Source organism: Orcinus orca, chromosome 2 (genome assembly GCF_937001465.1).
Source record: "Orcinus orca chromosome 2, mOrcOrc1.1, whole genome shotgun sequence".
Taxonomy (NCBI): domain Eukaryota; kingdom Metazoa; phylum Chordata; class Mammalia; order Artiodactyla; family Delphinidae; genus Orcinus; species Orcinus orca.
The window spans coordinates 107,003,089-107,026,540 of NC_064560.1; positions in this window are offsets into that span (position 1 = coordinate 107,003,089).

Genomic DNA, 23,452 nt, shown 5'->3' on the forward strand with positions numbered 1-23,452 from the left:
AAAGGCTCAGCGTGCCATGCCGGAACCACACTAGGGCCTTAAGCAATCCTGCGGTGTTGCGGCCAGCTCACAAGAAAGCGAGTTGAAGAAAGGAGCTCAGGGACACTGTAATTCACAAACATGCAGAGTTATAAATGACAGCTATCGTCCAAAAATATATTGAAGTAAGGCTGCCAAGAGGACTTGAAACCGGGGCAGAATTGCAGGAAACCGATTTCAGGAGGTAGACTGGAATTGCATGTAAAGCATAGGAAAAGAGGCAGAACGTCCACAATGATGCACTTGGCCAAAAAGGGCGTATGCGTTTTTTCCTGAATATATTCAGGAAAAAACGCATACGCCCTTTTTGCCCAACCAAGCAAGCTTGCAATGGAAATCTGCACTACAATGAAGTCTCACTGCCCCCCGGTCAAAAGGGCCATCTGAAAAAAGTGTAAAATCCAGAAAGGCAGGAAAGGCCATGCAGAACTGACAGCCTTGTTATGCTGATGGGCGGGATGTAAATTGCCAACAGCCACTCTGGAGAAGTGTATGGTGTTTCCTGAAACATCTAAAAAACCAAGCAACAGAGCCTAGGGCACTTCCACTTATGGTCCTATAGATTAGGGAAATTAAAATCAAAAAGACACAGCCACCCCAATGTTTGGGACGGCTCTGTTTACAAGAACCTCTTTTACGGTACAAGTTAAATATCACAGTAAGCGAAAAATGGATAAATAAGTTGTGGTACATATGTACAATGCAATATCACTCAGCAATGAAATCTATGTCATCAGGCCCGTAGCAGCATAATGAGTGGATTCAGGTACGATGATTCTAAGTGAAATAAGTCACAGAGAAAAAGAAACATCATAAGATATCACTACTACACGGAATGTAAACTTGGCTACACAGGAACTGAATTACAAAACAGAACAGGGTCTCAAATGTAGAAAACCAACTTATGCTTGCTTAAGGGGAAAGGTGAGTTGGGGTGCTGCATAAAAACAGAGATTGAAATTAGCACAGATACCATTCCATAAGCCAAATATGTAATAGACAAGAGCTACTCCTTGCTCAACGAAGTGGACTCAAGACGCCATATTAAAGGCCTAAGAATATACCTGACTAGGAGGAATCTTAAAACCTATGGATTTATATGTCTCCGAAAGAGAATAAAGCGTGTGTACAGCGGCATACACGCAGCAGTGATAGGATTGGTGAGGTTCGGTGAGCAAATGCAGACCCTTTGAAGTCATATTGCATGGTACCCATTCCATGGGTCTCAACTCTCCAGGTTTAAGGGATTCTTCCTTCAGCTAAAACATGCATGAGGAACCCAGAGTATGATCCACCATGTGATCGGAATACGTGTTCAAATGTGTCTCAGTTTTCGTCCCCTGGTACTTGGGTGCAACATTTAGACGCTTTACTAACACTCTCCCTACTTGGAGAGTCAGTGCCTTTAACCTCCTGTTTGGAACAGTTTGCCATTTCTGCGGAAGATGAACAAAAATACGCAGAACCAATGAGAGACTAGCTAAAGGTGTCTGGACGGGCAAATTTAACTCTCATTTGCCACCAAGAAGAGGAATTAACCAAAGGCTCAGCATGCCATGCCAGAACCACACTAGGGCCTGAAGCAATCCTGCGGTGTTGCGGCCAGCTCACAAGAAAACGAGTTGAAGAAAGGAGCTCAGGGACACTGTAATTCACAAACCTGCAGAGTTATAAATGACAGCTATCGTCCAAAAATATATAGAAGTGAGGCTGCCAAGAGGACTCAAAAGCGGGTCAGAATTGCAGGAAACCGATTTCAGGAGGTAGACTGGAATTGCATGTAAAGCATATGAAAAGAGGCAGAACGTCCAAAATGATGCACTTGGCCGAAAAGGGCATTTGCGTTTTTTCCTGAATATATTCAGGAAAAAACGCATACGCCCTTTTTGGCCAACCAAGCAAGCTTGCAAAGGAAATATGCCCTACAATGAAATCTCACTGCCCCCCGGTCAAAAGGGCCATCTGAAAAAAGTATAAAATCCAGAAAGGCAGGACAGGCCATGGAGAACTGGGAGCCTTGTTATGCTGATGGGCGGGATGTAAATTGCCAACAGCCACTCTGGAGAAGTGTATGGTGTTTCCTGAAACATCTAAAAAACAAAGCAACAGAGCGTAGGGCACTTCCACTTATGGTCCTATACCTTAGGGAAATTAAAATCAAAAAGACACAGCCACCCCAATATTGGGACGCCTCTGTTTACAGGAACCTCGAATACGGTACAAGTTCAATATTGCAGAAAGAAAAAAATGGATAAAGAAGTTGTGGTACTTACGTACAATGCAATATCACTCAGCAATGAAATCTATGTCATCAGGCCCATAGCAGCATAATGAGTGGATTCAGGTACAATGATTCTAAGTGAAATAAGTACAAACAGAAAAAGAAATATCATAAGATATCACTACTACACGGAATGTAAACTTGGCTACACAGGAACTGAATTACAAAACAGAACAGGGTCACAAATGTAGAAAACCAACTTATGCTTGCTTAAGGGGAAAGGTGAGTTGGGGTGTTGCATAAAACCAGAGATTGAAATTAGCACAGATACCGTTCCATAAGCCAAATATGCAATAGAAAAGAGCTACTCCTTGCTCAACGAAGTGGACACAACGCCCCATATTAAACGCCTAAGAATATACCTGACTAGTAAGAATCTTAAAACCTATGGATTTATATGTTTCCGAAAGAGAATCAAGCGTGTGTACAGCGGCATAAACGCAGCAGTGATAGTAGTGGTGAGGTTCGGTGAGCAAATGCAGACCATGTGAAGTCGTATTGCATGGTCCCATTCCATGGGTCTCAACTCTCCAGGTTTAAGGGATTCTTCCTTCAGCTAAAACATGCATGTGGAACCCAGAGTATGACCCACCGTGTGATCGGGAAATGTGTTCAAATGTGTCTCAGTTTTTGTCCCCTGGTACTCGGATGCAACATTCCAGACGCTTTACAAACACTCTCCCCACTTGGAGAGTCAGTGCCTTTAACCTCCTGTTTGGCCCAGTTTGCCATTTCTGCGGAAGATGAACACCAATAGTGAGAACCAATGAGAGACTAGCTGTAGGTGTCTGGACGGGCAAATTTAACTCTCATTTCCCACCAGGAAGAGGAATTAACCAAAGGCTCAGCGTGCCATGCCGGAACCACACTAGGGCCTGAAGCAATCCTGCGGTGTTGTGACCAGATTACAAGAAAGCAAGTTGAAGAAAGGAGCTCAGGGGCACTGTCATTCACAAACCTACAGAGTTATAAATGACAGCTATCATACAAAAATATATTGAAGTAAGGCTGCCAAGAAGACTTGAAAGCGGGCAGAATTGCAGGAAACCGATTTCAGGAGGTAGACTGGAATTGCATGTAAAGTATAGGAAAAGAGCCAGAACGTCCACAATGATGCACTTGGCCAGAAAGTGCATATGCGTTTTTTCCTGAATATATTCAGGAAAGTCACATACGCCCTTTTTGGCCAACCAAGCAAGCTTGCAAAGGAAATCTGCACTACAATGAAGTCTCACTGCCCCTCGGTCAAAAGGGCCATCTGAAAAAAGTGTAAAATCCAGAAAGGCACGACAGGCCATGGAGAACTGGGAGCCTTGTTATGCTGATGGGCGGGATGTAAATTGCCAACAGCCACTCTGGAGAAGTGTATGGTGTTTCCTGAAACATCTACAAAACAAAGCAACAGAGCCTAGGGCACTTCCACTTATGGTCCTATAGGTTAGGGTAATTAAAATCAAACAGACACAGCCACCCCAAAGTTTGGGATGGTTCTGTTTACAAGAACCTCGTTTATGGTACAAGTTCAATATCACAGAAAGCGAGAAATGGATAAAGAATTTGTGGTACTTACGTACAATGCAATATCACTCAGCAATGAAATCTATGTCATCAGGCCCATAGCAACATAATGAGTGGATTCAGCTATGATGATTCTAAGTGAAATAAGTCACACAGAAAAAGAAACATCATAAGATATCATAATAAATGGAATGTAAACCTGGCTACACAGGAACTGAATTACAAAACAGAACAGGGTCTCAAATGTAGAAAACCAACTTATGCTTGCTTAAGGGGAAAGGTGAGTTGGGGTGCTGCATAAAACAAGAGATTGAAATGAGCACAGATACCGTTCCATAAGCCAAATATGTAATAGACAAGGGCTACTCCTTGCTCAACGAAATGGACTCAACACCCCATATTAAAAGCCTAAGAATATACCTGACTAGTAAGAATCTTAAAACCTATGGATTTATATGTCTCCGAAAGAGAATCAAGCGTGTGTACAGCGGCATAAACGCAGCAGTGATAGGATTGGTGAGGTTCAGTGAGCAAATGCAGACCCTTTGAAGTCATACTGCATGGTACCCATTCCATGGGTCTCAACTCTCCAGGTTTAAGGGATTCTTCCTTCAGCTAAAACATGCATGTGGAACCCAGAGTATGATCCCCCGTGTGATCGGGAAACGTGTTCAAATGTGTCTCAGTTTTTGTCCCCTCGTACTCGGGTTCAACATTCCAGACGCTTTACTAACACTCTCCCCACTTGGAGAGTCAGGGCCTTTAACCTCCTTTTTGGCCCAGTTTGCAATTTCTGCAGAAAATGAACACGAATAGGAGTACCCATGAGCAACTAGCTGGAGGTGTCTGGACGGGCAAATTTAACTCTCATTTCCCACCAGGAAGAGGAATTAACCAAAGGCTCAGCGTGACATGCCGGAACCACACTAGGGCCTGAAGCAATCCTGCGGTGTTGCGGCCAGCTCACAAGAAAGTGAGTTGAAGAAAGGAGCTCAGGGGTACTGTAATTCACAAACCTGCAGAGTTATAAATGACAGCTATCGTCCAAAAATATATTGAAGTAAGGCTGCCAAGAGGACTTAAAAGCGGGACAGAATTGCAGGAAACCGATTTCAGGAGGTAGACTGGAATTGCATTTAAAGCATAGGAAAAGAAGCAGAACGTCCACAATGATGCACTTGGCCAAAAAGTGCGTATGCGTTTTTTCCTGAATATATTCAGGAAAAAACGCATATGCCCTTTTTGGCCAACCAACCAAGCTTGCAAAGGAAATCTGCACTACAATGAAGTCTCACTGCCCCCCCAGTCAAAAGGGCCATCTGAAAAATGTGTAAAATCCAGAAAAGCAGGACAGGCCATTGAGAACTGGGAGCCTTGTTATGCTGATGGGTGGGATGTAAATTGCCAACAGCCACTCTGGAGAAGTGTATGGTGTTTCCTGAAACATCTACAAAACAAAGCAACAGAGCCTAGGGCACTGCCACTTATGGTCCTATAGCTTAGGGAAATTAAAATCAAAAAGACACAGCCACCCCAAAGTTTGCGACGGTTCCGTTTACAAGAACCTCGTTTACGGTACAAGTTCAATATCACAGAAAGCGAAAAATGGATAAAGAAGTTGTGGTACTTACGTACTATGCAATATCACTGAGCAATGAAATCTATGTCATCAGGCCCATAGCAGCATAATGAGTGGATTCAGGTACGATGATTCTAAGTGAAATAAGTCACACAGAAAAAGAAACATCATAAGATATCACTACTACACGGAATGTAAACTTGGCTACACAGGAACTGAATTACAAAACAGAACAGGGTCTCAAATGCAGAAAACCAACTTATGCTTGCTTAAGTGGAAAGGTGAGTTGGGGTGCTGCATAAAACCAGAGATTGAAATGAGCACAGATACCGTTCCATAAGCCAAATATGTAATAGACAAGAGCTACTCCTTGCTCAAAGAAGTGGACTCAACACCCCATATTAAACGCATAACAATATACCTGACTAGTAAGAATCTTAAAACCTATGGATTTATATGTCTCCAAAAGAGAATCAAGCGTGTGTACAGCAGCATAAATGCAGCAGTGATAGGATTGGTGAGGTTCGCTGAGCAAATGCAGACCCTTTGAAGTCATAATGCATGGTACCCATTCCATGGGTCTCAACTCTCCACGTTTAAGGGATTCTTCCTTCAGCTAAAACATGCATGTGGAACCCAGAGTATGACCCACCGTGTGATCGGGAAACGTGTTCAAATGTGTCTCAGTTTTCGTCCCCTGGTACTCGGGTGCAACATTCCAGATGCTTTACTAACACATTCCCCACTTGGAGAGTCAGTTCCTTTAAACTCCTGTTTGGCCCAGTTTGCAATTTCTGCGGAAAATGAACAGGAATAGGGAGAACCAATGAGAGACTAGCTGGAGGTGTCTGGACGGGCAAATTTAACTCTCATTTCCCACCAGGAAGAGGAATTAACCAAAGGCTCAGCGTGTTATGCCAGAACCACACTAGGGCCTGAAGCACTCCTGCGGTGTTGCGGCTAGCTCACAAGAAAGCGAGTTGAAGGAAGGAGCTCAGGGGCACTGTAATTCACAAACCTGCAGAGTTATAAATGACAGCTATCGTCCAAAAATATATTGAAGTAAGGCTGCCAAGCGGACTTGAAAGCGGGGCAGAACTGCAGGAAACCGATTTCAGGAGGTAGACTAGAATTGCATGTAAAGCATAGGAAAAGAGGCAGAACTTCCACAATGATGCACTTGGCCAAAAAGGGCGTATGCGTTTTTTCCTGAATATATTCAGGAAGAAACGTATACACACTTTTTGGCCAACCAAGCAAGCTTGCAAAAGAAATCTGCACTACAATGAAGTCTCACTGCCCCCCGGTCTAAGGGGCCATCTGAAAAAAGTGTAAAATCCAGAGAGGCAGGACACGCCATGCAGAACTGGGAGCCTTGTTATGCTGATGGGCGGGATGTAAATTGCCAACAGCCACTCTGGAGAAGTGTATGGTGTTTCCAGAAACATCTAAAAAACCAAGCAACAGAGCCTAGGGCACTTCCACTTATGGTCCTATAGCTTAGGGAAATTAAAATCAAAAAGACACAGCCACCCCAAAGTTTGGGACGGCTCTGTTTACAAGAACCTCGTTTACGGTACAAGTTCAATATCACAGAAAGCGAAAAATGGATAAAGAAGTTGTGGTACTTACGTACAATGCAATATCACTCAGCAATGAAATCTATGTCATCAGGCCCATAGCAGCATAATGAGTGGATTCAGGTATGATGATTCTAAGTGAAATAAGTCACACAGAAAAAGAAACATCATAAGATAACACCACTACACGGAATGTAAACTTGGCTACACAGGAACTGAATTACAAAACAGAACAGGGTCTCAAATGTAGAAAACCAACTTATGCTTGCTTAAGGGGAAAGGTGAGTTGGGGTGCTGCATAAAACCAGAGATTGAAATTAGCAAACATATTGTTCCATAAGCCAAATATGTAATAGACAAGAGCTACTCCTTGCTCAACGAAGTGGACTCAACACCTCATATTAAACGCCTAAGAATATACCTGACTAGTAAGAATCTTAAAACTTATGGATTTTTATGTCTCCCAAAGAGAATCAAGAGTGTGTACAGTGGCATAAACGCAGCAGTGAGAGCATTGGTGAGGTTCGGTGAGCAAATGCAGACCCTTTGAAGTCATATTCCATGGTACCCATTCCATGGGTCTCAACTCTCCAGGTTTAAGGGATTCTTCCTTCAGCTAAAACATGCATGTAGAACCCAGAGTATGACCAACCGTGTGATCGGGAAACGTGTTCAAATGTGTCTCAGTTTTCGTCCCCTGGTACTCAGGTGCAACATTCCAGACGCTTTACTAACACTCTCCCCACTTGGAGAGTCAGTGCCTTTAACCTCCTCTTTGGCCCAGTTTGCAATTTCTGCCGAAAATGAACAGGAATAGGGAGAACCAATGAGAGACTAGCTGGAGGTGTCTGGACGGGCAAATTTAACTCTCATTTCCCACCAGGAAGAGGAATTAACCAAAGGCTCAGCGTGTCATGCCGGAACCACACTAGGGACTGAAGCAATCCTGCGGTGTTGCGGCCAGCTCACAAGAAAGAGAGTTGAAGAAAGTAGCTCAGGGGCACTGTAATTCACAAACCTGCAGAGTTATAAATGACAGCTATTGTCCAAAAATATATTGAAGTAAGGCAGCCAAGAGGACTTGAAAGCGGGGCAGAATTGCAGGAAACCGATTTCAGGACGTAGACTGGAATTGCATGTAAAGCATAGGAAAAGAGGCAGAACGTCCACAATGATGCACTTGGCCAAAAAGGGCGTATGCGTTTTTTCCTGAATATATTCAGTAAAAAACGCATACGCCCTTTTTGGCCAACCAAGCAAGCTTGCAAAGGAAATCTGCACTACAATGAAGTCTCTCTGCCCCCCGGTCAAAAGGGCCATCTGAAAAAATTGTAAAATCCAGAAAGGCAGGACAGGCCATGGAGAACTGGGAGCCTTGTTATGCTGATGGGCGGGATGTAAATTGCCAACAGCCACTCTGGATAAGTGTATGGTGTTTCCTGAAACATCTAAAAAACAAAGCAACAGAGCCTAGGGCACTTCCACTTATGGTCCTATAGCTTAGGGAAATTAAAATCAAAAAGACACAGCCACCCCAATGTTTGGGGCGGCTCTGTTTACAAGAACCGCGTTTACGGTACAAGTTCAATATCACAGAAAGCGAAAAATGGATAAAGAAGTTGTTGTACTAACGTACAATGCAATATCACTCAGCAATGAAATCTATGTCATCAGGCCCGTAGCAGCATAATGAGTGGATTCAGGTACGATGATTCTAAGTGAAATAAGTCACAGAGAAAAAGAAACATCAGAAGGTATCACTACTAAACGGAATGTAAACTTGGCTACACAGGAACTGAATTACAAAACAGAACAGGGTCTCAAATGTAGAAAACCAACTTATGCTTGCTTAATGGGAAAGGTGAGTTGGGGAGCTGCATAAAACCAGAGATTGAAATTAGCACAGATACCGTTCCATAAGCCAAATATATAATAACAAGAGCTACTCCTTGCTCAACGAAGTAGACTCGACACCCCATATTAAACGCCTAAGAATATACCTGACTATTAAGAATCTTAAAACCTATGGATTTATATGTCTCTGAAAGAGAATCAAGCATGTGTACAGTGGCATAAATGCAGCAGTGATAGGATTGGAGAGGTTCGGTGAGCAAATGCAGACCCTTTGAAGTCATTTTGCATGGTTCCCATTCCATGGGTCTCAAACCCCCAGGTTTAAGGGATTCTTCCTTCAGCTAAAACATGCATGTGGAACCCAGAATATGATCCACCGTGTGATCGGGAAACGTGTCCAAATGTGTCTCAGTTTTCGTCCCCTGGTACTCGGGTGCAACATTCCAGACGCTTTACTAACACTCTCCCCACTTGGAGAGTCAGTGCCTTTAACCTCCTGTTTGTCCCACTTTGCAATTTCTGTGGAAGATGTACAGGAATAGAGAGAACCAATGAGAGACTAGCTGGAGGTGTCTGGACGGGCAAATTTAACACTCATTTCCCACCAAGAAGAGGAATAACAAAAGGCTCAACGTGCCATGCCGGAACCAAACTAGGGACTGAAGCAACCTTGCGGTGTTGCGGCCAGCTCACAAGAAAGTGAGTTGAAGAAAGGAGCTCAGGGGTACTGTAATTCACAAACCTGCAGAGTTATAAATGACAGCTATCGTCCAAAAATATATTGAAGTAAGGCTGCCAAGAGGACTTAAAAGCGGGACAGAATTGCAGGAAACCGATTTCAGGAGGTAGACTGGAATTGCGTTTAAAGCATAGGAAAAGAAGCAGAACGTCCACAATGATGCACTTGGCCAAAAAGTGCGTATGCGTTTTTTCCTGAATATATTCAGGAAAAAACGCATATGCCCTTTTTGGCCAACCAACCAAGCTTGCAAAGGAAATCTGCACTACAATGAAGTCTCACTGCCCCCCCAGTCAAAAGGGCCATCTGAAAAATGTGTAAAATCCAGAAAAGCAGGACAGGCCATTGAGAACTGGGAGCCTTGTTATGCTGATGGGTGGGATGTAAATTGCCAACAGCCACTCTGGAGAAGTGTATGGTGTTTCCTGAAACATCTACAAAACAAAGCAACAGAGCCTAGGGCACTGCCACTTATGGTCCTATAGCTTAGGGAAATTAAAATCAAAAAGACACAGCCACCCCAAAGTTTGCGACGGTTCCGTTTACAAGAACCTCGTTTACGGTACAAGTTCAATATCACAGAAAGCGAAAAATGGATAAAGAAGTTGTGGTACTTACGTACTATGCAATATCACTGAGCAATGAAATCTATGTCATCAGGCCCATAGCAGCATAATGAGTGGATTCAGGTATGATGATTCTAAGTGAAATAAGTCACACAGAAAAAGAAACATCATAAGATATCACTACTACACGGAATGTAAACTTGGCTACACAGGAACTGAATTACAAAACAGAACAGGGTCTCAAATGCAGAAAACCAACTTATGCTTGCTTAAGTGGAAAGGTGAGTTGGGGTGCTGCATAAAACCAGAGATTGAAATGAGCACAGATACCGTTCCATAAGCCAAATATGTAATAGACAAGAGCTACTCCTTGCTCAAAGAAGTGGACTCAACACCCCATATTAAACGCATAACAATATACCTGACTAGTAAGAATCTTAAAACCTATGGATTTATATGTCTCCAAAAGAGAATCAAGCGTGTGTACAGCAGCATAAATGCAGCAGTGATAGGATTGGTGAGGTTCGCTGAGCAAATGCAGACCTTTGAAGTCATAATGCATGGTACCCATTCCATGGGTCTCAACTCTCCACGTTTAAGGGATTCTTCCTTCAGCTAAAACATGCATGTGGAACCCAGAGTATGACCCACCGTGTGATCGGGAAACGTGTTCAAATGTGTCTCAGTTTTCGTCCCCTGGTACTCGGGTGCAACATTCCAGATGCTTTACTAACACATTCCCCACTTGGAGAGTCAGTTCCTTTAAACTCCTGTTTGGCCCAGTTTGCAATTTCTGCGGAAAATGAACAGGAATAGGGAGAACCAATGAGAGACTAGCTGGAGGTGTCTGGACGGGCAAATTTAACTCTCATTTCCCACCAGGAAGAGGAATTAACCAAAGGCTCAGCGTGTTATGCCAGAACCACACTAGGGCCTGAAGCACTCCTGCGGTGTTGCGGCTAGCTCACAAGAAAGCGAGTTGAAGGAAGGAGCTCAGGGGCACTGTAATTCACAAACCTGCAGAGTTATAAATGACAGCTATCGTCCAAAAATATATTGAAGTAAGGCTGCCAAGCGGACTTGAAAGCGGGGCAGAACTGCAGGAAACCGATTTCAGGAGGTAGACTAGAATTGCATGTAAAGCATAGGAAAAGAGGCAGAACTTCCACAATGATGCACTTGGCCAAAAAGGGCGTATGCGTTTTTTCCTGAATATATTCAGGAAGAAACGTATACACACTTTTTGGCCAACCAAGCAAGCTTGCAAAAGAAATCTGCACTACAATGAAGTCTCACTGCCCCCCGGTCTAAGGGGCCATCTGAAAAAAGTGTAAAATCCAGAGAGGCAGGACACGCCATGCAGAACTGGGAGCCTTGTTATGCTGATGGGCGGGATGTAAACTGCCAACAGCCACTCTGTAGAAGTGTATGGTGGTTCCTGAAACATCTAAAAAACAAAGCAACAGAGCCTAAGCCACTTCCACTTATGGTCCTATAGTTTAGGGAAATTAAAATCAAAAAGACACAGCCACCCCAAAGTTTGGGACGGCTCTCTTTACAAGAACCTCGTTTACGGTACAAGTTCAATATCACAGAACTCGAAAAATGGATAAAGAATTTGTGGTACTTACATACAATGCAATATCACTCAGCAATGAAATCTATGTCATCAGGCCCATAGCAGCATAATGAGTGGATTCAGGTACGATGATTCTAAGTGAAATAACTCACACAGAAAAAGAAACATTATAAGATATCACTAATACACGGAATGTAAACTTGGCTACACAGGAACTGAATTACAAAAGAGAACAGGGTCTCAAATGTAGAAAACCAACTTATGCTTGCTTAAGGGGAAAGGTGAGTTGGGGTGCTGCATAAAACCAGAGATTGAAATTAGCACAGATACCGTTCCATAAGCCAAATATGTAATAGACAATACCTACTCCTTGGTCAACGAAGTGGACACAACACCCCATATTAAACGCCTAAGAATATACCTGACTAGTAAGAATCTTTAAACCTATGGATTTCTATGTCTCCGAAAGAGAATCAAGTGTGTGTACAGTGGCATAAATGCATCAGTGATAGGATTGGTGAGGTTCGGTGAGCAAATGCAGACCCTTTGAAGTCATATTGCATGGTACCCATTCCATGGGTCTCAACTCTCCAGATTTAAGGGATTCTTCCTTCAGCTAAAACATGCATGTGGAACCCAGAGTATGATCCACCGTGTGATCGGAAACGTGTTCAAATGTGTCTCAGTTTTTGTCCCCTGGTACTCGGGTGCAACATTCCAGACGCTTTACTACCACTCTCCCCACTTGGAGAGTCAGTGCCTTTAACCTCCTGTTTGGCCCAGTTTGCAATTTCTGCGGAAAATGAACAGGAATAGGGAGAACCAATGAGAGACTAGCTGGAGGTGTCTGGACCGGCAAATTTAGCTCTCATTTCCCACCTGGAAGAGGAATTAACCAAAGGCTCAGCGTGTCGTGCTGGAGCCGCACTAGGGCCTGAAGCAATCCTGTGGTGTTGCAGCCAGCTCACAAGAAAGCGAGTTGAAGAAAGGAGCTCAGGGTCCCTATCATTCACAAACCTGCAGAGTTATAAATGACAGCTATCGTCCAAAAATATATTCAAGTAAGGCTGCCAAGAGGACTTGAAAGCGGGGCAGAATTGCAGGAAACCAATTTCAGGAGGTAGACTGGAATTGCATGTAAAGCATAGGAAAAGAGGCAGAACGTCCAAAATGATGCACTTGGCCAAAAAGGGCGTATGCGTTTTTTCCTGAATATATTCAGGAAAAAACGCATAAGCTCTTTTTGGCCAACCAAGCAAGTTTGCAAAGGAAATCTGCACTACAATGAAGTCTCACTGCCCCCCGGTCAAAAGGGCCATGTGAAAAAAGTGTAAAATCCAGAAAGCCAGGACAGGCCATGCAGAACTGGGAGCCTTGATATGCTGATGGGCGGGATGTAAATTGCCAACAGCCACTCTGGAGAAGTGTATGGTGTTTCCTGAAACATCTAAAAAACAAAGCAACAGAGCCTAGGGCACTTCCACTTATGGTCCTATAGCTTAGGGAAATTAAAATCAAAAAGACACAGCCACCCCAAAGTTTGGGACGGCTCTGTTTACAAGAACCTCGTTTACGGTACAAGTTCAATATCACAGAAAGAGAAAAATGGATAAAGAAGTTGTGGTACTTACGTACAATGCAATATCACACAGCAACGAAAGCTCTGTCATCAGGCCCATAGCAGCATAATGAGTGGACTCAGGTACGATGATTCTAAGTGAAATAAGTCACACAGAAAAAGAAACATCATAAGTTATCACTAATACACGGAATGTAAACTTGGCTACACAGGATCTGAATTACAAAACAGAACAGGGTCTCAAATGTAGAACACCAACTTATGCTTGCTTAAGGGGAAAGGTGAGTTGGGGTGCTTCATAAAACCAGAGATTGAAATTAGCAAAGATACCGCTGAATAAGCCAAATATGTAACAGACAAGAGCTACTCCTTGGTTGATGAAGTGGACTCAACACCCCATATTAAACGCCTAAGAATATACCTGACTGGTAAGAAAATTAATACCTATGGATTTATATGTCTCCGAAAGAGAATCAAGCGTGTGTACAGCAGCATAAACGCAGCAGTGATAGGATTGGTGAGGTTCAGTGAGCAAATATAGACCCTTTGAACTCATATTGCATTGGTACCCATTCCATGGGTCTCAACTCTCCAGGTAAGGGATTCTTCCTTCAGCTTAAACATGCATGTGGTACCCAGAGTATGATCCACCGTGTGATCAGGAAATGTGTTCAAATGTGTCTCAGTTTTCGTCCCCTGGTACTCGGGTGCAACATTCCAGACGCTTTACTAACACTCTCCCCACTTGGAGAGTCAGTGCCTTTAACCTCCTGTTTGGCCCAGTTTGCAATTTCTGCGGAAAATGAACAGGAATAGGGAGAACCAATGAGAGACTAGCTGGAGGTGTCTGGACGGGCAAATTTAACTCTCATTTCCCACCAGGAAGAGGAATTAACCAAAGGCTCAGCATGCCATGCCGGAACCACACTAGGGCCTGAAGCAATCCTGCGGTGTTGCGGCCAGCTCACAAGAAAGCGAGTTGAAGAAAGGAGCTCAGGGGTACTGTCATTCACAAACCTGCAGAGTTATAAATGACAGCTATCGTCCAAACATATATTGAAGTAAGGCTGCCAAGAGGACTTGAAAGCGGGACAGAATTGCAGGAAACCGATTTCAGGAGGTAGACAGGAATTGCATGTAAAGCATAGGAAAATAGGCAGAACGTCCTCAATGATGCACTTGGCCAAAAAGGGCGTATGCGTTTTTTCCTGAATATATTCAGGAAAAAACGCATACGCCCTTTTTGGCCAACCAAGCAAGCTTGCAAAGGAAATCTGCACTACAATGAAGCCTCACTGCCCCCCGGTCAAAAGGTCCATCTGAAAATAGTGTAAAATCCAGAAAGGCAGGACAGGCCATGGAGAACTGGGAGCCTTGTTATGCTGATGGGCGGGATGCAAATTGCCAACAGCCACTCTGGAGAAGTGTATGCTGTTTCCTTAAACATCCAAAAAACAAAGCAACAGAGCCTAGGGCACTTCCACTTATGGTCCTCTAGCTTAGGGAAATTAAAATCAAAAAGACAGAGCCACCCCAAAGTTTGGGATGGCTCTGTTTACAAGAACCTCATTTACGGTACAAGTTCAATATCACAGAAAGCGAAAAATGGATAAAGAAGTTGTGGTACTTACGTACAATGCAATATCACTCAGCAATGAAATCTATGTCATCAGACCCGTAGCAGCATAATGAGTGGATTCAGGTATGATGATTCTAAGTGAAATATGTCACACAGAAAAAGAAACATCATAAGATATCACTAATACACGGAATGTAAACTTGGTTACACAGGATCTGAATTACAAAACAGGACAGGGTCTCAAATGTAGAACACCAACTTATGCTTGCTTAAGGGGAAAGGTGAGTTGGGGTGCTGCATAAAACCAGAGATTGAAATTAGCACAGATAACGTTCCATAAGCCAAATATGTAATAGACAAGAGCTACTCCTTGCTCAATGCAGTGGACTCAACACCCCATATTAAACGCCTAAGAATATACCTGACTAGTAAGAATCTGAAAACCTATGGATTTATATGTCTCCGAAAGAGAATCAAGCGTGTGTACAGTGGCATAAACGCAGCAGTGATAGGATTGGTGAGGTTCGGTGAGCAAATGCAGACCCTTTGAAGTCATATTGCATGGTACCCATTCCATGGGTCTCAACTCTCCAGGTTTAAGGGATTCTTCCTTCAGCTAAAACATGCATGTGGAACCCAGAGTATGATCTACCATGTGATCGGGAAACGTGTTCAAATGTGTCTCAGTTTTCGTCCCCTGGTATTCGGGTGCAACATTCCAGACGCTTTACTAACACTCTGCCCACTGGGAGAGTAAGTGCCTTTAACCTCCTGTTTGGCCCAGTTTGCAATTTCTGCGGAAAATGAACAGGAATAGGGAGAACCAATGAGAGACTAGCTGGAGGTGTCTGGACGGGCAAATTTAACTCTCATTTCCCACCAGGAAGAGGAATTAACCAAAGGGTCAGCGTGCCATGCCGGAACCACACTAGGGCTTAAAGCAATCCTGCGGTGTTGCGGCCAGCTCACAAGAAAGCGAGTTGAAGAAAGGAGCTCAGGGGCACTGTAATTCCGAACCTGCAGAGTTATGAATGACAGCTATCGTCCAAAAATATATTGAAGTAAGGCTGCCAAGAGGACTTGAAAGCGGCCAGAATTGCAGGAAAACGATTTCAGGAGGTAGACTGGAATTGCATGTAAAGCATAGAAAAAGAGGCAGAACGTCCACAATGATGCACTTGGCCAAAAAGGGTGTATTCCTTTATTCCTGAGGAAAAAACGCATACGCCCTTTTTGGCCAACCAAGCAAGCTTGCAAAGGAAATCTGCACTACAATGAAGTCTCACTGCCCCCCCGTCAAAAGGGCCATCTGAAAAAAGTGTAAAATCCAGAAAGGCAGGACAGGCCATGGAGAAGTGGGAGCCTTCTTATGCTGAATGGCGGGATGTAAATTGCCAACAGCCACTCTGGAGAAGTGTATAGTGTTTCCTGAAACATCTAAAAAACAAAGCAACAGAACCTAGGGCACTTCCACTTATGGTCCTATAGCTTAGGGAAATTAAAATCAAAAAGACACAGCCACCCCAAAGTTTGGGACGGCTCTGTTTACAAGAACCTCGTTTACGGTACAAGTTCAATATCACAGAAAGCGAAAAATGGATTAAGAAGTTGTGGTACTTACATACAATGCAATATTACTCAGCAATGAAATCTATGTCATCAGGCCCATAGCAGCATAATGAGTGGATTCAGGTATGATGATTCTAAGTGAAATATGTCACACAGAAAAAGAAACATCATAAGATATCACTAATACACGGAATGTAAACTTGGCTACACAGGATCTGAATTACAAAACAGAACAGGGTCTCAAATGTAGAACACCAACTTATGCTTGCTTAAGAGGAAAGGTGAGTTGGGGTGCTGCATAAAACCAGAGATTGAAATTAGCAAAGATACCGTTGAATAAGCCAAATATGTAACAGACAAGAGCTACTCCTTGCTTGACGAAGTGGACTCAACACCCCATATTAAACGCCTAAGAATATACCTGACTGGTAAGAAAATTAATACCTATGGATTTATATGTCTCCGAAAGAGAATCAAGCGTGTGTACAGCAGCATAAACGCAGCAGTGATAGGATTGGTGAGGTTTAGTGAGCAAATATAGACCCTTTGAACTCATATTGCATTGGTACCCATTCCAAGGGTCTCAACTCTCCAGGTTTAAGGGATTCTTCCTTCAGCTTAAACATGCATGTGGTACCCAGAGTATGATCCACCGTGTGATCAGGAAATGTGTTCAAATGTGTCTCAGTTTTCGTCCCCTGGTACTCGGGTGCAACATTCCAGACGCTTTACTAACACTCTCCCCACTTGGAGAGTCAGTGCCTTTAACCTCCTGTTTGGCCCAGTTTGCAATTTCTGCGGAAAATGAACAGGAATAGGGAGAACCAATGAGAGACTAGCTGGAGGTGTCTGGACGGGCAAATTTAACTCTCATTTCCCACCAGGAAGAGGAATTAACCAAAGGCTCATCATGCCATGCCGGAACCACACTAGGGCCTGAAGCAATCCTGCGGTGTTGCGGCCAGCTCACAAGAAAGCGAGTTGAAGAAAGGAGCTCAGGGGTACTGTCATTCACAAACCTGCAGAGTTATAAATGACAGCTATCGTCCAAACATATATTGAAGTAAGGCTGCCAAGAGGACTTGAAAGCGGGACAGAATTGCAGGAAACCGATTTCAGGAGGTAGACAGGAATTGCATGTAAAGCATAGGAAAATAGGCAGAACGTCCTCAATGATGCACTTGGCCAAAAAGGGCGTATGCGTTTTTTCCTGAATATATTCAGGAAAAAACGCATACGCCCTTTTTGGCCAACCAAGCAAGCTTGCAAAGGAAATCTGCACTACAATGAAGCCTCACTGCCCCCCGGTCAAAAGGTCCATCTGAAAATAGTGTAAAATCCAGAAAGGCAGGACAGGCCATGGAGAACTGGGAGCCTTGTTATGCTGATGGGCGGGATGCAAATTGCCAACAGCCACTCTGGAGAAGTGTATGCTGTTTCCTTAAACATCCAAAAAACAAAGCAACAGAGCCTAGGGCACTTCCACTTATGGTCCTCTAGCTTAGGGAAATTAAAATCAAAAAGACAGAGCCACCCCAAAGTTTGGGATGGCTCTGTTTACAAGAACCTCATTTACGGTACAAGTTCAATATCACAGAAAGCGAAAAATGGATAAAGAAGTTGTGGTACTTACGTACAATGCAATATCACTCAGCAATGAAATCTATGTCATCAGACCCGTAGCAGCATAATGAGTGGATTCAGGTATGATGATTCTAAGTGAAATAAGTCACACAGAAAAAGAAACATCATAAGATATCACTAATACACGGAATGTAAACTTGGTTACACAGGATCTGAATTACAAAACAGGACAGGGTCTCAAATGTAGAACACCAACTTATGCTTGCTTAAGGGGAAAGGTGAGTTGGGGTGCTGCATAAAACCAGAGATTGAAATTAGCACAGATACCGTTCCATAAGCCAAATATGTAATAGACAAGAGCTACTCCTTGCTCAATGCAGTGGACTCAACACCCCATATTAAACGCCTAAGAATATACCTGACTAGTAAGAATCTGAAAACCTATGGATTTATATGTCTCCGAAAGAGAATCAAGCGTGTGTACAGTGGCATAAACGCAGCAGTGATAGGATTGGTGAGGTTCGGTGAGCAAATGCAGACCCTTTGAAGTCATATTGCATGGTACCCATTCCATGGGTCTCAACTCTCCAGGTTTAAGGGATTCTTCCTTCAGCTAAAACATGCATGTGGAACCCAGAGTATGATCTACCATGTGATCGGGAAACGTGTTCAAATGTGTCTCAGTTTTCGTCCCGTGGTATTCGGGTGCAACATTCCAGACGCTTTACTAACACTCTGCCCACTGGGAGAGTAAGTGCCTTTAACCTCCTGTTTGGCCCAGTTTGCAATTTCTGCGGAAAATGAACAGGAATAGGGAGAACCAATGAGAGACTAGCTGGAGGTGTCTGGACGGGCAAATTTAACTCTCATTTCCCACCAGGAAGAGGAATTAACCAAAGGGTCAGCGTGCCATGCCGGAACCACACTAGGGCTTAAAGCAATCCTGCGGTGTTGCGGCCAGCTCACAAGAAAGCGAGTTGAAGAAAGGAGCTCAGGGGCACTGTAATTCCGAACCTGCAGAGTTATGAATGACAGCTATCGTCCAAAAATATATTGAAGTAAGGCTGCCAAGAGGACTTGAAAGCGGCCAGAATTGCAGGAAAACGATTTCAGGAGGTAGACTGGAATTGCATGTAAAGCATAGAGAAAGAGGCAGAACGTCCACAAGGATGCACTTGGCCAAAAAGGGTGTATTCCTTTATTCCTGAGGAAAAAACGCATACGCCCTTTTTGGCCAACCAAGCAAGCTTGCAAAGGAAATCTGCACTACAATGAAGTCTCACTGCCCCCCCGTCAAAAGGGCCATCTGAAAAAAGTGTAAAATCCAGAAAGGCAGGACAGGCCATGGAGAAGTGGGAGCCTTCTTATGCTGAATGGCGGGATGTAAATTGCCAACAGCCACTCTGGAGAAGTGTATAGTGTTTCCTGAAACATCTAAAAAACAAAGCAACAGAGCCTAGGGCACTTCCACTTATGGTCCTATAGCTTAGGGAAATTAAAATCAAAAAGACACAGCCACCCCAAAGTTTGGGACGGCTCTGTTTACAAGAACCTCGTTTACGGTACAAGTTCAATATCACAGAAAGCGAAAAATGGATTAAGAAGTTGTGGTACTTACATACAATGCAATATTACTCAGCAATGAAATCTATGTCATCAGGCCCATAGCAGCATAATGAGTGGATTCAGGTATGATGATTCTAAGTGAAATATGTCACACAGAAAAAGAAACATCATAAGATATCACTAATACACGGAATGTAAACTTGGCTACACAGGATCTGAATTACAAAACAGAACAGGGTCTCAAATGTAGAACACCAACTTATGCTTGCTTAAGAGGAAAGGTGAGTTGGGGTGCTGCATAAAACCAGAGATTGAAATTAGCAAAGATACCGTTGAATAAGCCAAATATGTAACAGACAAGAGCTACTCCTTGCTTGACGAAGTGGACTCAACACCCCATATTAAACGCCTAAGAATATACCTGACTGGTAAGAAAATTAATACCTATGGATTTATATGTCTCCGAAAGAGAATCAAGCATGTGTACAGCAGCATAAACGCAGCAGTGATAGGATTGGTGAGGTTCAGTGAGCAAATATAGACCCTTTGAACTCATATTGCATTGGTACCCATTCCAAGGGTCTCAACTCTCCAGGTTTAAGGGATTCTTCCTTCAGCTTAAACATGCATGTGGTACCCAGAGTATGATCCACCGTGTGATCGGGAAATGTGTTCAAATGTGTCTCAGTTTTCGTCCCCTGGTACTCGGGTGCAACATTCCAGACGCTTTACTAACACTCTCCCCACTTGGAGAGTCAGTGCCTTTAACCTCCTGTTTGGCCCAGTTTGAAATTTCTGCGGAAAATGAACAGGAATAGGGAGAACCAATGAGAGACTACCTGGAGGTGTCTGGACAGGCAAATTTAACTCTCATTTCCCACCAGGAAGAGGAATTAACCAAAGGCTCAGCGTGCCATGCCGGAACAACACTAGGGCCTGAAGCAATCCTGCGGTGTTGCGGCCAGCTCACAAGAAAGCGAGTTGAAGAAAGGAGCTCAGGGGTACTGTCATTCACAAACCTGCAGAGTTATAAATGACAGCTATCGTCCAAACATATATTGAAGTAAGGCTGCCAAGAGGACTTGAAAGCGGGGCAGAATTGCAGGAAACCGATTTCAGGAGGTAGACAGGAATTGCATGTAAAGCATAGGAAAATAGGCAGAACGTCCTCAATGATGCACTTGGCCAAAAAGGGCGTATGCGTTTTTTCCTGAATATATTCAGGAAAAAACGCATACGCCCTTTTTGGCCAACCAAGCAAGCTTGCAAAGGAAATCTGCACTACAATGAAGGCTCACTGCCCCCCGGTCAAAAGGTCCATCTGAAAATAGTGTAAAATCCAGAAAGGCAGGACAGGCCATGGAGAACTGGGAGCCTTGTTATGCTGAAGGGCGGGATGTAAATTGCCAACAGCCACTCTGGAGAAGTGTATGGTGTTTCCTGAAACATCTGAAAAACAAAGCAACAGAGCCTAGAGCACTTCCACTTATGGTGCTATAGCTTAGGGAAATTAAAATCAAAAAGACACAGCCACCCCAAAGTTTGGGATGGCTCTGTTTACAAGAACCTCATTTACGGTACAAGTTCAACATCACAGAAAGCGAAAAATGGATAAAGACGTTGTGGTACTTACGCACAATGCAATATCACTCAGCAACGAAATCTATGTCATCAGACCCATAGCAGCATAATGAGTGGATTCAGGTACGATGATTCTAAGTGAAATAAGTCACACAGAAAAAGAAACATCATAACATATCACTACTACACGGAATGGAAACTTGGCTACACAGGAACTGAATTACAAAACAGAACAGGGTCTCAAATGTAGAAAACCAACTTATGCTTGCTTAAGGGGAAAGGTGTGTTGGGGTGCTGCATAAAACCAGAGATTGAAATTAGCACAGATACCGTTCCATAAGCCAAATAAGTAATAGACAAGAGCTACTCCTTGTTCAACGAAGTGGACTCAACACCCCATATTAAACGCCTAAGAATATACCTGACTAGTAAGAATCTTAAAACCTATGGATTTATATGTCTCCGAAAGAGAATCAAGCGGGTGTACAGCGGCATAAACGCAGCAGTGATAGGATTGGTGAGGTTCGGTGAGCAAATGCAGACCCTTTGAAGTCATATTGCATGGTACCCATTCCATGGGTCTCAACTCTCCAGGTTTAAGGGATTCTTCCTTCAGCTAAAACATGCATGTGGAACCCAGAGTATGATCTACCATGTGATCGGGAAACGTGTTCAAATGTGTCTCAGTTTTCGTCCCCTGGTATTCGGGTGCAACATTCCAGACGCTTTACTAACACTCTGCCCACTGGGAGAGTAAGTGCCTTTAACCTCCTGTTTGGCCCAGTTTGCAATTTCTGCGGAAAATGAACAGGAATAGGGAGAACCAATGAGAGACTAGCTGGAGGTGTCTGGACGGGCAAATTTAACTCTCATTTCCCACCAGGAAGAGGAATTAACCAAAGGGTCAGCGTGCCATGCCGGAACCACACTAGGGCTTGAAGCAATCCTGCGGTGTTGCGGCCAGCTCACAAGAAAGCGAGTTGAAGAAAGGAGCTCAGGGGCACTGTAATTCCGAACCTGCAGAGTTATGAATGACAGCTATCGTCCAAAAATATATTGAAGTAAGGCTGCCAAGAGGACTTGAAAGCGGGGCAGAATTGCAGGAAACCGATTTCAGGAGGTAGACTGGAATTGCATGTAAAGCATAGGAAAAGAGGCCGAACGTCCACAATGATGCACTTGGCCAAATAGGGCGTATGCATTTTTTCCTGAATATATTCAGGAAAAAACGCATACGCACTTTTTGGCCAACCAAGCAAGCTTGCAAAGGAAATCTGCACTACAATGAAGTCTCACTGCCCCCCGGTCAAAAGGGCCATCTGAAAAAAGTGTAAAATCCAGAAAGGCAGGACAGGCCATGAAGAACTGGGAGCGTTTTTATGCTGATGGGCGGGATGTAAATTGCCAACAGCCACTCTGGAGAAGTGTATGGTGTTTCCAGAAACATCCAAAAAACAGAGCAACAGAGCCTAGGGCACTTCCACTTATGGTCCTATAGATTAGGGAAATTAAAATCAAAAAGACACAGCCACCCCAAAGTTTGGGACGGCTCTGTTTACAAGAACCTCATTTACGGTACAAGTTCAATATCACAGAAAGCGAAAAATGGATAAAGAAGTTGTGGTACTTACGTACAATGCAATATCACTCAGCAATGAAATCTATGTCATCAGGCCCGTAGCAGCATTATGAGTGGATTCAGGTATGATGATTCTAAGTGAAATTTGTCACACAGAAAAAGAAACATCATAAGTTATCACTAATACACGGAATGTAAACTTGGCTACACAGGATCTGAATTACAAAACAGAACAGGGTCTCAAATGTAGAACACCAACTTATGCTTGCTTAAGGGGAAAGGTGAGTTGGGGTGCTTCATAAAACCAGAGATTGAAATTAGCAAAGATACCGCTGAATAAGCCAAATATGTAACAGACAAGAGCTACTCCTTGGTTGACGAAGTGGACTCAACACCCCATATTAAACGCCTAAGAATATACCTGACTGGTAAGAAAATTAATACCTATGGATTTATATGTCTCCGAAAGAGAATCAAGCGTGTGTACAGCAGCATAAACGCAGCAGTGATAGGATTGGTGAGGTTCAGTGAGCAAATATAGACCCTTTGAACTCATATTGCATTGGTACCCATTCCATGGGTCTCAACTCTCCAGGTAAGGGATTCTTCCTTCAGCTAAAACATGCATGTGGTACCCAGAGTATGATCCACCGTGTGATCAGGAAATGTGTTCAAATGTG